The sequence below is a fragment of the Protopterus annectens genome, chromosome 14.part0 (genome assembly GCF_019279795.1).
Source record: "Protopterus annectens isolate FY-2018-M chromosome 14.part0, PAN1.0, whole genome shotgun sequence".
Taxonomy (NCBI): domain Eukaryota; kingdom Metazoa; phylum Chordata; order Ceratodontiformes; family Protopteridae; genus Protopterus; species Protopterus annectens.
Window position 1 is genome coordinate 172,614,515 of NC_056748.1, and position 17,603 is coordinate 172,632,117.

Consider the following 17,603-nt stretch of genomic DNA (forward strand, 5'->3'; position numbering starts at 1 on the left):
ATATGGAGGTTTCACAGCTAAGGCTTGAATTTTGGAAACATGTCTGGCTGACGTAATGGCCACCAAAAACAAAGTTTTCCAAGAAAGAAATTTAACATCACAGTCATGTGCAGGTTCAAAGGATGTATGAACCAGGGCTTGCAGTACCAGAGTTAGATCCCATGAATGAGTAGGATCTTTAAACGCAGGTCATAACAGGAGTGTGCCTCATTAAAAGGTTTTACAGCGCTTATGAGAAGTGAGTGAGAAACCATCCAATCCAATATGGAAATTAGAAATTGCTGTCAGCTGAACTTTAATAGTTTTAAGAACTAGCTCCTTGATTTAAAACTAGCATCAGGAAGTCAAGAATATTATGAAGCGGAGCAAAAAAGTGTTCCACATGATTTTGAAGTGCCCAGTGTACAAATCTTTTCCATTTACTAGCATAAGGATGTTCATCGTGTTACCCTGCTGCAGTCATCACACTTGGGTTATCCTGCCGTCAGGCGGTCCCACAGTTGGCCAGAGTTCCAAAGTCTTGGTCCGGCGTCGGTTGCTGTCACTTCTTCCCTGACGTCCGTGCACCAGGGGTTTATAAGTGGCATCCATCGCCATTTTCATCAGTCTTTCTTGCCGCGCGGTGCCCGAAGCAGAAGCAGTTCGCAAGTGCCGGTCGGCCGACACCTGAGATTTTTGAATCGAATTTCAGTCCGAAGTCTTCAATAAAGCCAAGTACCCCATTGGGGAGCCTTTTCTTGCCTCAGTCCGATGTCCGAAAAAGTTAACAATTGCATTTCTTGTGGGAAGCAAATACCTCATAAGGACTTCCATTCTTATTGTATTCCTTGCCTAGGCCCAGACCACGACGTCACTGGTTGTCGGTTTTGTGCTAGGTTCAATGAACGAACTATCAAACGTCGTTTTGATTTCGCTCGACACTACTTTGGTAGGAAATTTAATTATACCATGCTGTCGGAGCAGCCGATGACCGGCATGCATAAAAAACGCAAAGATAAGGACAGGCAGCCTAGAACCAAGCCAGAATCCGAGGCCTCTGCTGGGCCTGTCGCTGGTTCTCCGGTTTTCAGTGAGGCGCCTATGCAGCCCCTGACGACCGCAGAATTGGAACCCCAGACAGCTTCGGATTCTCAAATGGAAAGTACTAGGCCAACGCAGCCATCTTCATTAGGCCCTTCCGACACCAGAGCAGAAGGAGATCCCGGTGCAGCAGAAACACGTTCGTTTGCAGAAGGTGTCTTCAGACCGACTACACTCACCATTAAATCTTATGCTAAGCTTAAAACTCCATTAAAACCTAAAAAGACTGTACATCAGTCTCCAGTTCAAGGCCCCATGCCTAAGAAACAGATGCTTAAGATGGCTGAAGATTTGATTACCCTAATCAGGGGTTCCCATCCCCCTCCAGACAAAAGGCCAAGACAAGAGGAGGATTATGCTTCCTCTGACCAGGTTTCAATTTCCTCAGATTCTTCTGAGGAACAGGATTACTCATTTCCCCCTTATGAAGACTCAAATGCTGAAGACTCTATTCCCCTCAGCATCTCCCCCTGAAGACTATTCCTTTGGGGAAACTTTACATACCATGAGGGAACATTTCCACTGGGAAGGCCAGGACTACTCTGATTCAAAGAAAAGGCTCTGAGAGTTCCTTTTACTTCCCCAGCACAGACCACTGGCTATCCCTCCAGTTTTAGACATTGTGGATGATGTTTACTTAGAATCTAGTCTGAATCCAGGCTCTCTACCGCCTGCTCCAGCCAAACCAGACAGATACTAGAGAGTACCTGACTCAAATTCCTTTATAAAAGCCCTGTTGCTGACCCAGAAACAATTTCCCAGGGTCCCAAAGGGGCTAAGGCTTCTATGGCTAAAAATCCTGTACCCTCTGAAAGGGACTCCAGAGCACTAGATAGGCGGGGAAAGAAGTTGTACACCTCAGCTACTCTAGCTATGAAAGCATTAAATTGACAGTTTCACATGCTGAAATATCAGCAATTCCTAATGTCTTAATTAAAACAAAAGATGAGCACACATTCTGAACAGTCTGAATTGAAGGAAATGCAGGATCTGTTGCATGCAGCTGAACAGGTGGGCAAACATACTTTACAATGTGGATTTGATTAATTGGAAGCTTCCTGTAGTGCAGCTGTGACTGGGTCTGTCATACGCAGACATGCTTGATTGAAAGAACAAACCCTGCCTGATCATGTTAAAGCAAAATTATTGGATGCACCTTTACAGCAGGATGTCTTATTTTGTGTCAAAGCAGAAGAGGTTTTAAAGAAAATGGAGGATAAGGCAAAGTCTATGCAGACTGTCAAGGATTTTTTACAGGTACAACCCCTCGTTTCAGCAGAAATTGGCCAACAAAAAATTGGTCCTTTCCAACTTCTGACAGACCACAGAGAGGCAAATACAGACGCCCAAGGGGCAGAGGTCAGTCACAAGGCCCTTACAAACCTCGCCAATGGTGTGCCGCTACCCAGAAAGGAGAAGACAGGCCCCAAGCTACCAGAAGACAAACACAATGACTTAACCCTCAAACTGCCAAGCAAATCTCTCTTGGCAGCTCCCTTGGGAGGAAAATTAGCACTTTTTGCAGACAACTGGCATATCATCACAAAGGACAAATGGGTCCTAGACATTGTCTCACAAGGATACAGATTCCATTTTCACACCTTGCAAGGATAAAAGGAATGCCAAACCTGCCGCCAAATCAATGGGCAGAGGCACAAAAACAAATTACAGCTCTCATGGACATGAGAGGCATTCAGCAGGTACCTACACAGGAGCAAGGACAAGGATTTTACTCAAGACTCTTTCTAGTCCCCAGAAAGGACAAAGCATGGAGACCCATTCTGGACCTTTCAATTCTGAACACCTATCTGCAAGTACCCAAATTCAAGATTCTAACACTACAGCAGCTTCTTCCCATGTTGGGCAAGAAGGCTAGGCTAGTAACATTGGACCTCATGGAGGCATACCTGCATGTCCCTATCAGACAAAATTGCAGAAGATGCCTCCATTTCATTGCAGGTTCAACCCATTATCAATTCTCTGCACTGCCCTTTGGCTTATCTACTGTGCCCAGGGTCTTCACAAAATGCCTGGCACCAGTAATTGCATACTGCAGACAAAGGGGAATTCAAATATACCCATACCTGGACGACTGCCTTATTCAAGCAGAAAGCAAGGACATTCTTTTAAAACATCTGGTGTTTGTCAAACACCTTCTAAGTTGCCTAGGGTACACAGTAAACTAAAAGAAATCCAAACTAGTGCCCTCACAGAACATAATATTCCTGGGTGTCAGCTTGAATACAACGGCCCAGATGGCTTATCTCATGCCAGACAAGCAACAACTGACTCAATACTTCAAAATAATGGCAACAAAGACCCAACTCCCTGCAAGAAAAATTCTGCAGGCCCTGGGATTTATGGCATCTTGCATACTACTAATACCATTTGCAAAACTGCATATGAGGAAATTACAATGGTACCTGAAAAGCGTATGGACTGAACACAGCCACAGCTTGGAAACAATGATACCACTCATTCCCTGCCTTCAACAGGAGATTCTATGGTGGGCACAGGCATGTCACCTCAACAAGGATCAGCCTTTTACCTTACCCACAGCCAGGCAAACTATAACAACAGATGCATTGGACTATGCCTGGGGAGCACACATGGCAGGACAACTAATAATAAAGACAGACAATACCACAGTAATGTGGTACATAAACAAGCAAGGGGGTACACACTCCTACCCTCTATGCAGGCAAGCAATGACCTTGTGGAACACAGCACTGACTTACCAAGTTCAATTACAAGCACAATTCCTGCCAGGAAAGAGAAACACATTGGCAGACGACCTAAGCAGAAACATCATGGATCCCCAGGAGTGGAAACTGGATCCACAAGTATTTGCAATGATAACTCAAAAATGGGGACGGCCAGACATAGATCTGTTTGCCAACCCCCAAAACTACCAACTTCAAAACTTTTGCACAAGGACATTCCACCCACAAGCTTGGAAAGTGGACGCTCTCACATTCAGTTGGAAAACATTAACAGTGTATGCCTTCCCTCCACTACCTCTTCTAGCAAAGGTGTTGCTGAAAGTCAGATTAGAGAGCCCAAAAATGATACTCCTTGCTCCAGACTGGCCACGCCAGCACTGGTATCCAATACTAAGGAGCATGGCCCACGGCCCACCATGGATTTTACCACAAATTCCTCACCTGCTCACCCAACAAGACAGTCAGATTCTACACAGCCAGCTCAAGACTTTAAATCTGGCTGCATGGCAGATCACCTAAACAAACAGTCAGCACCTCTATCTAAAGCTGTTATGGATGTCATTCTGGAGGCCAGGAGGCCCAGCACTAGGAAAGCCTATTAAGACAAATGGAAAAGATTTTGCACCTGGAACCAGGCTAAAGGCCAAAATCCTCTTGATCCAGACATTCCCAAGATTCTACAATATTTAACTGAGATGTTGCACAAAGGACTTTCCTTTTCATCTATTAAGATCCACGCCGCAGCAATTTCATCTCACTACAACACGGATCCTCCTCTATTTTCACATCCACTCCTAAGACAGTACCTCAGAGGGGCCAAGAACATAAGACCACACAGGAGAGCACCAACAACAACTAGGGATCTCAACTTTGTTCTGGAAGAGCTTACACTGCCGCCCTTTGAACCAGCTTTATCAGCTGATTTAAAGTTTCTGTCATGGAAAACTGTCCTGCTGCTAGCAATAACTTCAGCTAGAAGAGTCTCAGAGCTACAGGCACTAATGGCAGTGGAGCCTTTCCTCATTTTTCATCAAGACAGAGTCTCTCTATGAACTAACCCTTCCTTTATGCCAAAGGTGGTATCCAGTGTGGCCCTAAACCAAACCATTCATTTACCCACCTTTTTCCCAAACCCCCAGAACAAAGGAGAAAGATTCCTGCACTCCTTGGACATTCACAGGCAATTATGTTACTACTTGGATAAAACTAAGGCTTTCAGAAAATCTGACCAGCTCTTTGTATCCTATGCTGCAGCATCACAAGGAAAAGCTATCTCAAAACAGACCATTTCAAAATGGATAGGACATTGTATACGTTTCTGCTACACTCATCATGGGAAACCGGTTCCTGCTAGCATTAGGTCCCACTCCACCAGAGCTACAGCTACATTTACAGCCTTTCTCAGGGGGGTACCATCCAAGGATATTCTAGAAGCTGCAACTTGAGTTCAGTGCACACCTTCACCAAACACTATCACTTACCTCTATACTCTAAGACTAGAGCTGGCTTTGCCACTGCAGTTTTACAGGGCCTACTAGCTTCTTCAAACCCTGTTTTAACTCCACCACCCATCTTTAACTTTGGGATTCAACCCAAGTGTGATGACTGCAGCAGGGTAACATGAACATAGTACAGTTTTGTACCTACCATAAATGTAGATGTTCGAGTGTTCACCCTGCTGCAGTCCAGGTTACTCTCCCTCCATCCCCTGTGACCTAGCTGAACCTCTCTATACATTTTTATCTGATACAACCTTTGTGGTGTATTTCTTTATAGCTGAAGGTATGCTTTGTATGTTCTTTACATGTTTTATTGGCAATATGTAGTGACCTCCTATTGGGGGGCACCTGACATCTGGGGCAAGAAAAACTGAAGAAAATGGCATCTGATGCCTCTTATATACCCCTGGTGCACTGACGTCAGGGAAGAAGCGACAGCAACCGATGCCGGACCAAGACTTTGGAACTCTGGCTGACTGCGGGACTGCTGACGGCAGGATAACCCAAGTGTGATGACTGCAGCAGGGTGAACACTTGAACATCTACATTTATGGTAGGTACAAAACTGTACTTTTCCTTCAGGTGGTTTGAGGTAAGATAACAAAATCTGGCGACAGGAGATGAGAGCATAGGTTGTCCAGCCATTACCGGAAATGTTGAAACCAAGCTGTTTGCTTGAGATTGGGGAGGTCTGGATGTATCATGCCTGTCAGGGGAGGCAGAAGATCTGGAGAGGGGTCTAGAATCCAGGTCAATGAATTGAGGCCACAGTAAGGGGAACCAAATCTGATGAGGCCACTAAGGTGCAATGAGGATGACTTTGCTCTTAAATCTGGTAACTCTCTGTAAGAACTTTGGGATAAAAGGCATTGGGGATAAGCCTAACGTAGATGGGGTGCAATCATGGAGAAGAGCATCCCTCTGTGACTCCGCCTGTGTAGAGATTAGGGCAAAGAAGCTGCTGCACTTGTTCAGGGAGGATACAAAAAGATCATAGCAAGGCTGGCCCCATCACTGGAAAATCAATTCCGCCACATTGTTGCTGAGGGACCACTCTTGAGGTAGTAGGTTGCACCCGCTCAGTTTGTCTGCTAACGTGGTCTTCCCTGGAATGTGCGCTGCTATAAGAAAGTGGCTGGAAGAGATCACCCATTGCCAAATCCTGAGTGCTTCTCAACACAGGGGCAAAATCTGGTTCCTCCTTGTTTGTTGATGTACCAAACCACTGACATGATGTCTGTTTGAATCATCATTCCTGAAGGGATAGCATTCTGAAAGGCCTGCAACACTAGAAGCACTGCTCTCAAATCAAGGACATTGACATGCAAAGCAGCCTCCTCAGGGGACCATGTACCTTTAACTGCCTTTCCAGGTAATGCCCCTCCACCCTAGCTGGGAAGCATCCATGGTCACAATGGCCTTGGACTGAGGGTGAACGAACAAACAGCCTTGTAGAACCTCATCTGACTGAATCCACCACATTAGAGCCCTCTTGCATACATTGGTGATTCGTATCGGGACAGATAAAGGACTATGAAGTATTGACCATTGGGAGGCCTGCATCCATTGGAGAACTCTCATGTGAAATCTGGCTAAGGGTGGTAATGTTATTGCTGCTACCATTGACCCCAAAGCTTGAAGGTCCAAGTGGGCTGAGATTTTGGTGCTGCAGACTGTCTTTATTACTTGTGATCTTATTGTCCAAACTCTAGAGAGGAGAAGTGAGACTGTAGTCGATTTTTTGTCGTGCAGAACTCTAGACTTTGACTTGGTTCTAGATGAGACTTTTCATAATTTGTGGTTATTCCTAGTGGAGCACATGTCTGGATCACGTGTTCTCTTGCCAAAATGAGCTGATGCCTGGTCAGGACAGAGATGATCCAATTGTCTAAGTATGGGAACACCTGGAATCGCTGCAGTCTCAAGTGAGCCGCTTCGACTGACATGCATTTGGTAAACACCCAGGGGGTTGTGGTAAGACCAAAGGGCAGAACTCTGAACTGGTAGTGACTGGCTTCCAGTCGGAAGTGTAAACATATCCTGGAACATGTTCATCTTTATATGATAGTCGCATCCTGAAGATCTGTTGAGCACATCCAATTGTCCTTTTCCAAAAATGGAAGAATGGACTGAACTGTGACCATCTGGAACTTGGTCTTTTGAACGGATCTGTTTAAGACACTGAGATCCAGAAATGGTCTCCAGTCTTCTTTTCTCTTTTTCACTAAAAAGAACCTTGAGTAAGTTCCGGATTCTAACTGGTCTGAGAGGACCTTTTGGATGACTTTTTTTTTGTAGCAGCCTTTGAATTGAATTGATTGTTCCCTCTGATTGGGTGGAACATCGGGGAATTTTCTTGAATTGGGAGGATAAAGGGAAAATGGTATTGGATAACCTCTGTAAATGATCCTCTGCACCAAAATATCTGTTATTTCTAGCCAGGCTTTCCAGTGCAGGGACAAATGAACCCCAATTGCCTCCAGTGGGGGACAGTTGGGCCTCTCTTCAGGAGCGCTGAAAAAGTTTACCAAAGAAAGAATCTCTGAAACCTTGGTTCTGCAGGCCACCTCTGCCATGAGGGCAGTGTCTACTGTTTGAGTTCCCCCTCTACCTCTGGGGGAGCCTCCTCCAAGTGTGTCCTGGAAAGATCCTTGGGATATTTTGAACCACATTTTACCCCCCTCCTCGATGATTCCTTTAAAAGGATCTTTGAGAGGTGGAAAAATGTACACCCACTTCAGAAAGTCTTTCCATCCTTTTCACACTGGACAAAGTATCTTTAACCTTGCAGCCAAAAAGAGATGTGCTGTCAAATGGAGCATTGACGAATGAAGACTTCAAGAGCTCCGCAAAATCACATTTATTTATTTGTGTTGACCGGGAGTCTCCGACTGGACGTAGGTCCATTTTCAGCGGAGGCCCGGGGAGAAAAGCTCCACAGTTAAAATAAAACAGACAGTAGTTGCATTGGATTACATAGCGATTAACAATTTACATAGCAATTACTTACAACATACTTACAGATGAAGAACATAGTACTTCAGTAGACAACTAGAATCTTCATCTGTGAAGTACATAACAGACATTAACAAATGTTACAATAAGAAGTTCCTGCTGTATAATAAGTACTAGGCTTATGAGCATCTGAGCTTGCTATAATCAAGGTAGTTAGTGGAGTGGAAAGAAAGGTACTGGTTGGATGGGGTGGGTGATATTATAGTGGGAGTTGCAAGGGCATAGCTAGCATGTTTTTAGGTGCACTTTTAGTAAAGTTTTGAAGTGGGTGCATGATGGTATGGAGGTAATTGTGGGTGGGAGGGAGTTCCATAATGTGGCTATGGTGCAAGAGAATAGTGCTTCACCAGCAGAGTTATTGGCTTTAGTGATCTGCAAGTGATTTTTGTTGCTGTATCTTGGAGGTCTGGTGGTGCGATAGGGTTGCAGTAGATTCTTGAGGGATGGGACATTTAGTGGATGGTTTACTAGTTTGTGGACAAGTGAGAGTTGATACCATTGAAGGAGGTGAGTGAGTTCAAGCCAGCCCAGTTCAGCAAGTGAGAAACCGTGGTGACTACGGTAGGATGCTCATTTGGCGAATTTGGCGATTTTGTTGTAGCAGGTCACTAGCTTGTTTAGATCGCATTTCCTTAGGTTGGTATATATTGGAGAGGAATAAAGTAGGGTGGAGATAAGGTAGGAATTTGCTGTTGAAATCTTTGCTGCTTTGGTGAGAAGTTGCTTATTTCTGTATAATGCTCCTAGTTTTTTTGTGGACTTCTTTTATGGTCATGGATATGTGAATGTCAAATTTTAGTTTATTGTCTATTTCCACTCCTAGCTATTTGGTGTGTTCAGTTGAGTATATAGTGGTGTTTGTCTTTTGCTGTTATGTTAAAGTGAGAGTTGTTTTGAGTATGTTTGGTGGGTTGGAAGATGAGTAGCTTAGTTTTGTTTTGGTTGAGTATTAATTGGGCATCGGATAACCAAGTTTCAACAGAGGAAAAGGCTTCCTGTGTGACGTTTTGCAGTTTGGGTAGGGACTGGGCTGAGCAAATGATGGATGAGTCATCAGCGTATTGTATGAGTATGCCATGTTTGGTGGCAGAGGCTAGATTATTGGTGAAAACTGAGAAGATTAGCGTTCCAAGGATGGATCCGTGGGGGAACCCCTATGGAGACAGGTAGTTGGGGAGATATGTAATTCTGCCATACAACGGATTGTTGGTGGTCAGACAGGTAACTCTGAAACCAGTTGGTGACTAATTATGAGAAGGATAGGTTATTGAGGACAGAAATAAGTTGTTTGTGTGGGACCATGTCAAATGCTTTAGATAGGTCTAGGAAAGTAGCAGAGGAGAGATAGCCATTGTTTTTATGCTGAAGGATAGAGTTAGTAAAGGATTGTAAGGCAGTGGTGGTGCTATGGTTTGGTCAGAATCATAATTGGTTAGTTCTGTGGAGGGTCCACCTTTGTGGAGGGGAATTATATGCGATACTTTCCACAGTGTGGGAACGTAGCCTTCTGACATAAGCACATCTAGGTGTGTCTCCTAATGATAATGCCTGAACCCACTGCTCTAGAGGTTCCTTCTGTTACATTAGAAATGAGCCTCATGGAGGAGTTGGATATCAGTTATAGGGTAGCCAACTGAGATGTGATAGATGCTTTCACCTCTTCAGAAATGGGTCCTAAAAGAGTATTTGATGGCTCCTTAATCAGATCCCTCTCTATAGTCTCGTGAAATGTGCCAGATAGTTCAGAGACCTTAAGGCGAAGGTCACTGAAGCATAGACATGCTTCCTGAATCTGTCCATCATCCAAGACTCCTTGTTGGGGAGATGAACAGAGGAACGTTCTTCCACAAGTTCCTTTTTAGTGGCTACTGCCAGGACCATCGCATCAACAAGCACACCCTTGGACCAAAACTGCTTATCCTCTGGAGCTGTTATGATTTTATTCGGCTTCCTGGAGATTGGCTGAATGGTGTCTGGATCTTGCCATGCCTTCTGCAAGATCAAGTTAATGAGCTTGTCAGCAGGTGGAGGCACCCAGGAGGTACATGGGCCAGTACCGAACACCTCCAGGAGTACAGATTCCTCTGAAGGGTTGCTGGGCTTCCAGCCATCTTTCTGCTTCAGGATCTCCAGGATGTCTCTGAATGAGACATCATCAGGCGGTGACCGTGGGGACCCTTGACCCTCAAAATCTGTATTTTTGGTGACAGATTCAGGGGAATCTAAATTCTTCCTCTTGCATGTTCTGTTTTTAGGGACCACTTCAGCAGGTACTCTGGGGAGGTGTCAGAAGAAGTGGGGATACCCTAATGGAAACCTGGGATTTTGGTACCAGCAGTCCCTGTGGAGAGGATAGTTCAGACTCTAGATGCAGAGGTGGTACATATGTAGACAGAGGATCTGAGGGAGTAGGCACCATCTGAGTCAGGGATGCAGACAGTCTTGTCTGCATGACCACAGAGGCAGACCACCTGGTGAAGGATAGGACCCCCAGATCCGAGAAGGACCGTGTCTGATCACAGTCCCTTTCTCCTCCAAGGATAGTCCACTTGAGGCTGAAGTCTGAGGTGAACTAACCATTGCCGAAGCTTAGTGTCGAGACTGCTCCAAAACCCGTGGAGTCGAGTGAAGCACCTCTGGTCCAACAGGGTAGAATTGGCTCGGAGAGCTGTCTCGATCTGACTCAACCAAAGAGCTCAGGGCAAGCCTCTGATCAGAGGACAAAGGAATTCTTGAATCAGAAGCTGCTGGGCCCGGATGACTCGGATCCAAGGGCTTTGACCTTGAAAGTAGTCAGAGGAGCAACTGACAATGGTGGAGTAATGGAAATATGGATCTCCTGACCCAAAGTTGTAAGAGTCTGATAGATGACTGGCTGGCTCTGTGACGTTTTCCCTCACTAACCTCTCCACATTGTGTTGCATAAGCCTTCTGGAAGAGTGAGTGGACATACCTGAATGAGATCTTGACGCCTCTAAGAAGGGAGAAGGAACACTGGAGAGAACTGGCTCCACTGAGGGGGAGTATTTTGTTTAGGTAAAACTACCACATCATTAGGTCTTTGTGTCAGATCGGGGGGGGGGGGTCTGATCCAAGGTGTGTTTAATTTTTAAGCTTTTCGGATCTGAAAAGACAGTCCTATCCAAAGATTGAGTCTATATGTGTGTCTATATGTGTCGGATGCGAGGTTGAAGCCGGGTCCATAGATTTTGGCCTCCTTTTTTTGGGATCCGCGGGAACAGGTAGACCCATAAGAAGTCTTTTCAAGGACTTCTCCGAAGATTTAGAAGAAGCATAAGACATGGTTGTAGAAGTGGCAAATATTTTCCTAGATTTTTCTTTAGAAGTTCCAGATAATGCCTCACTAAAGGGGAACGGAAGTAAACCTTTCAGTATCGGTTTGTTTTTGTGTTCAGCTGGAGCCCTTTGGTTGAACACATGACAGATTGAACAATTTCCTTAGAGGTGAATGGGTCTAAGACAGTATACACAAAGCATATGAGCGTCAGAAAAGGTAATTTTTTGACAACATTTTCCACACTTTCTAAAGTCTGCCGGGCTTTTATCTTTTTCTGACATCTTAACAAGTAGCTCTAGCAACTACTAAAATGACAATCACAGTAACACACAAAAAACCCAAACTGTTTTATTTTTTCTTAGATGAAAGAGAAAAGGGTACCTACAAAGGTAGTGAATAACTATGAGTGTATAAGGGAAAGAGAGAAAAAGAAAATATTAACTATAGTATTTTATAGAGTATGCTATTACAAGAAAGATAAATGGAGACGAGAACAAAAACAGAAGAGAGAAAACACACCTCTAAATTCAAGCTGGAGAGACTAGCAACCACATATTTCGCTTGAAGTGGCAAATGAGATCTGAGGTCATGGGGGTTGGTGCATTCTGGGTAAGGGAGTAGCTCGAGAGTTCTAAGTTGCCACAATCTTTTCCAATGGCTGAGTTTGATCTGATGGCTCAGATCTGAGCCCATCAGTTGAGGACAGATGAGTTGGTTTGCCTCTAACCAAGGGCAAATACAAGGACATAATGTTTAATGGCCTCATTGAAGAGATGACAAGTCACTGACTGCATCATTCATGTGCTAGCTGTCATTTTTGGCATAAGAGTTACATGAACTTAAGCCGAAAGGGAAGTTGCATCACAGTTGGTTGTTAGTTTTTGGAAGCTTTTCTTTCTCTCTGAACAACTAGGAAACAGTTTGATTCATACTGTTCTTTTGAATAGCTTAGCCAGTGCAGTTGGCATTCTTGTGTCTTTGGAGAAATATATCCTAGCTTTAATTTTAATATTTTTTTTTTCAGTGTTCCTCTCTCAGCACTAATTGAGCATGGTATTGTGTATCTGTCCTATGATTGGGGTGGGGGTGGGGGTCTCCATTTCCTAAATATAATTGTTTATTTATGTCTATATGTCTTTTATGTGAGTCTGTTGTCTCATTCATTCCTGATTCGTCATAGGATATTTTCCACATATCATGTATAATACTTGGTAGAAAGGGTTTTTCAAGAAAGCCAAACAAAATGTGCTAAGCTTTTATTAAACTTTGATTATCTAGTTAGTATTACGGAGTTGAACGTTCCATTCTCGAGTGTGTTCCAGGCAGAAGTGGAATGTCAAAGTAAACATTATTGTCATTTAGAACTACACAAGTGTAGTGGGAGGTTGGCGTAATAGTTAAGGTGCTTACCTTTGAAACACAAGGTGCAGGGTTTGATTCTGTCATGGGGAAATTGGCTAGGCTTAAAATGGCCCGCAAGGGAAGTTAGCCTAGTACTAACCTATGAACCTATGAACCTATGAACCTATGTGTAGCCTAAACAGAAATGTGTGCGTCAGCTCAATCCTTCAGATTACAAGGGAAGTAAATCAACAAGTAGAGGAACAAACGTAACTAACAAATACAATTCTACTCCCAAACATGTGAGAGCAGAGACATCTACCGAACATACCCTCCCTTAAGTAAAATAAACTACCTAATTTAAAGTAATACAAAATGCACTACAGACTGAACAGTGCCTGAGTTTTGTCTAATATTGCATTTGAGTGGGCTAAATAATACTGGATGTTATGTAGTCCAATCTCACCTACATTCTTACCTGTGGGTTCGGAGCCGAAGCTCTGCTCTGACTCTGCCATACTGTAGCTCGAAGTCTTTCAATTGGCAGGGCTAAGAAGGTATCCCATGCTGCACTGCTCCCTTTTCCCAGATCTCGTTTGCCGCTCGTATAGCTCAGACGTGGTCTTGCTCTTGGCTGTGGTTAAGTAGAACTTTTTGTCTTTTATTGAGATTCTTGCTTCAAAAAAGCTATTTTCATAGCTGTGTGTTGTGTGTGTGTGTACTAGTTTGATAATCTGGTATACATTTTTTCTCATGGTATTGTCTTTTGTGGTGTCCCGCTAACTGTTTCCCCTACGGTCTAGGGCCGTTTAAGTTAGAGGACCTAGTCCTTTCCCTGTGTTCCTGTTGGGACGACTTAAGTTAGAACTGTTTTTGTGATTGTCTGTTGGTTTTTCTTTAGTTCCCAATGCTTGAGGCTTCTATATTAACGGTTGGTGGCTTTTCAGTTTCCTTCAGTATGTCTAAGGATATGAAAGAGCATAAGCCCTCAGGCTTTAAGAAATGTACTAAATGTGGTTATAAAATGTCAATCACTGATGGGCACTCTGTGTGTGTTTATTGTCTGGTGGCGATTCACCTGCAGGAATCTTGTACATTTTGCCATGCATTTAGCCCGTGTGTTCTTCAGGAGAGGAAGAACAAACTAATTTTGAAATGACTTCTGAATCCATCCTTCGAAGAGGATTTGGGGAGGGCTTCTGGCTTCAAGTCCTCTCCCTCTAAGAGTAAAACTTACAAGGCTAAAAAGTGATCTCCGGCTCCATCTAAATCCACGGAGCCTCCAGAGAAAGTAGCAAAATCTACTGTGGCATCCTCGGCTCCACTGTCTTCGGAGCCGCAGGAAGTTAGTGCATCGATGGAATCTGCTTCGGCTCCAAGTCCCTCGGAGCCGATTGCAGAGGTGCTAGTTCGGAGCCAGTCTCCAAATTTTAGGCCGGTCTCTCCTCCAGATCTCCTTCCTTATCTTCTAGGTCCTCCAGGACTCTTTCAGATGTGGATGTAGATAGTGGTACAGAGACTGCTCCAATCACCGGTACTGGCAAAATTGTTTTCGGCTCCAGCCCAGTCTGCTCCAGAGCCTGTCACCCAGCCAGCACATATACTTCCTCCTCCGATCAAATCTCAGCTTTTCGGAGCCGGAGTGGTCGGCGCTGTCTGATGTCCCTAGGTTGGCTCCGATGGCCCATCCTGGCTTATCTGCTCCGGCTTCAGCTCCAACCCCGTCGGCTCCATCCATGGGGTTCAGGACTCATGGTTCCTTGGTTGGACCCGAGAGGGAGGCCTCGGTACACTTTTCGGCTCCTAGCCTCCCTCTCGGTGCTTCAGCGCGGGGGAGCCTAACCCCTGCTTCGGCTTCAGACCTGTTCCCTTCTGCCCCGAGGTCTTCCACAGCTGGTCGATCTTCGGAGCCGGGGGGGAACCAGCTTTCGAGGCCATGCGGAGTGCACTGGCCAGGTCCTCAGGGGCATCATTCGGCACTGACACTCTGTCCCCTCCAGCTCCGGTGCGGGTCTCTGATCACTCTCTCTTTTGACAGCGAAGACCCAAGGCCTCAGGATACCCCCATGAGTGGTCCCTATATTTCTGAGGGCCCCTCAGTGTTTTTGACTGAGGAGCCACCCAGAAAAAGAACGTGCAAGAGGAAGCGCATCGACTCCAAAGATGAGTCCCTCATGTCAGACACCGACCTCGAGGAATCGGAGGGGTCCCCCAAGTCATCCCCTGAGGATGTCTCTTTCTCTGACATCCTAGAAATTTTGAAGCAGAGGGGTGACTGGCCCTCCAAAATTTCCTCCGAGGAGGAGTCGGTGTTCCTGAAGGACTTTGGGGCTCAGCCCTCTGCCTCCTGGGTATCTCCACCCTTCGAACTTCTGGAAACCCCTGACTCTGTGGAACCAGTCCCCAGGAGACCCAACAAATTCTTGTCCGCCCCCTCTGACGAGTTTCTATCCAAGGGAGTTCCTGTAGATGCCATGGTGGTGGAAGCGGCCACCAAGAAGGAACTGGCTGAGACTTTGTCTATCCTCCATCCTCCTAACAAGGAGTCTAGGACCATGGACCGGTACGGGAAGCTTATGTTTTCTTCAGTGACCTTTACTCTGAGGTCACTGAATTACTTATCGCATGTTACACGGCCCCAAAGAGATCTCCTGAAAGAGCTTGGAGATGCTCTGCAGGGTAACGTTTCTGATGCGGTGGCTCAGAAGGTCATCCCTCAGATGTCTACCCTCAAATCTATTGCTAACTCCTCTCAACTCTGTTGCTAACTCCTCCATGAGACTGATCTCTTAAGCAGCCGATGGAGTGGGTAGGGCAGCAAGTTCGGGAGCTGCTCTTAGGAGACACTCCTGGATGCATCTCTGTAATTTCGCGGAGGCTTTCAAGTCTACGTTCACCAACACCCTGTTTGATGGTTCCTCCTTATTCGGATCCAAGGTGAAGGACACTCTCACTAGATGCGAGCAAGAGGGAAAAACTGCCTGCTGTGGGAGTCCGTTTTTCCCTCCCCTCTAGGCCTTATCCCAAGACCCAGAGGGGTAGGAAGATGTGGTTCAAAAAATCGCAGAGGTTTTTTCATGACTCACAAGGTAAGTCCCCCTCCAGAGGCAGGGGAGGGGGTGGTAATTCAGGTAGATGCCGCCCTAGTGGCAGAGGAGACTCACGTAACCAGGGAGACCGCAATTCCTTTCGTGGTTCTCCCTACCAGCGCTCCTGATGGGAGGCCCGACTGTGCATTTCGGGAGCCAGTCGGGGGTCGCATTTCATTATACCCAGAGGCTTGGCAAGGTATCACTCAGGACCAATGGGTATTAAAAATAGTTTCCGGAGGATATCGCATTCCCTTCAACTCAACTCCGATCAAAAAAAATCCCAGATGTTCCACCCAATCAAAGGGATTACGCAGCTTCAGAGGTTTTAAAGCTGCTAGGAAAAAGAGCCATCCAGCATGTCCCATCAGATCAGATTAGGGACTTACTCCAGATTCTTTTTGGTGCTGAAAAGGACAGGGGACCTGAGACCCATTTTGGATCTCAGCAGATTGAACACCCATGTGAAGAAGTCCAAGTTCCGAATGGTCACGTTGCAATCTATTCTCCCATTGTTGGGAAAAGAAGTGTGGATGTGCTCCATCGACCTCAATGATGCTTACTACCACATAAAGATGCACAGGGCATCCAGAAGTCATCTACGCTTCTGGCTGGGAGCCAGTCATTTTCAATTTTACGCCCTGCCATTTGGTCTCACCACAGCCCCCAGGGTGTTCACCAAATGTATGGCAGTGATGACAGCTCACTTGAGACGTCAGAGATTCCAAGTGTTTCCGTACCTGGACGACTGGCTCCTTTCTGCCACCACCAGGTATCTACTCCTACAAACCAGGGACGCCACTATCAAACTGTGTCAGCAATTGGGTATCGCCCTAAATTGGGAAAAGTCTGCCTTGTTGCCCTCGCAGCATGTCACCTTTATAGGCGCCGAGTTAGACACCATGCACATGAGTGCGTTTTTACCACTAGAAAGGATTCACAGTTTACAACAACAGGTGTACGCGTTGCTCCCTTTGAGAAGAGTGAAGGCAAGATTGATCCTCAAATTGTTGGGGACGATGGCTGCTACAATTATGCTAGTTCCTCTGGCGAGGCTGCACATGAGGCTCCTTCAATGGCTACTCTTCGCCCAGTGGTCTCTACAACATCTTCCGCTTTCTCATCTTATAATAATCACAGACAGGTGCAAGCAGAATCTTCATTGGTGGCTTCACACCAGCAACCTCAATGCGGGAAAACCCTTTGTTCCGTTCCCTCCGGTTGCCACAGTGATCATGGATGCCTCCCAGATGGGGCGGGGGGCATTTTCTAGGCAGGACAGTCCACGGCACGTGGCAGGAACACGAGATGCATCTGCATGTCAGTGTCCTGGAGATGAGAGCAGTGCTACTAGCGTTGCAAGCACTTCAGAGCTTTCTTCCTCTCGGGACAATTGCTATCCACTCAGACAATATGTCGGTGGTATGGTATCTAAACAAACAGGAAGGAACCAAGTCATACCCCCTTTGCAGAGAGGCCATGCGAGTGTGGCAGTGGGCAGTGGCTTCTCAATGTTTTCTTGTAGCAATGCACATTCTGGGGAAGTCCAATGTGATTA

The 17,603-nt window shown here is 45.6% G+C and overlaps 1 protein-coding gene across 1 annotated transcript in view; it reads left to right on the forward strand.

The window, feature by feature from the left end:
• The window catches only part of DCLRE1A (DNA cross-link repair 1A), a 1,235,225-nt gene that overhangs the window by 603,916 nt on the left and 613,706 nt on the right, over positions 1–17,603 (forward strand). The window lies entirely within an intron of this gene.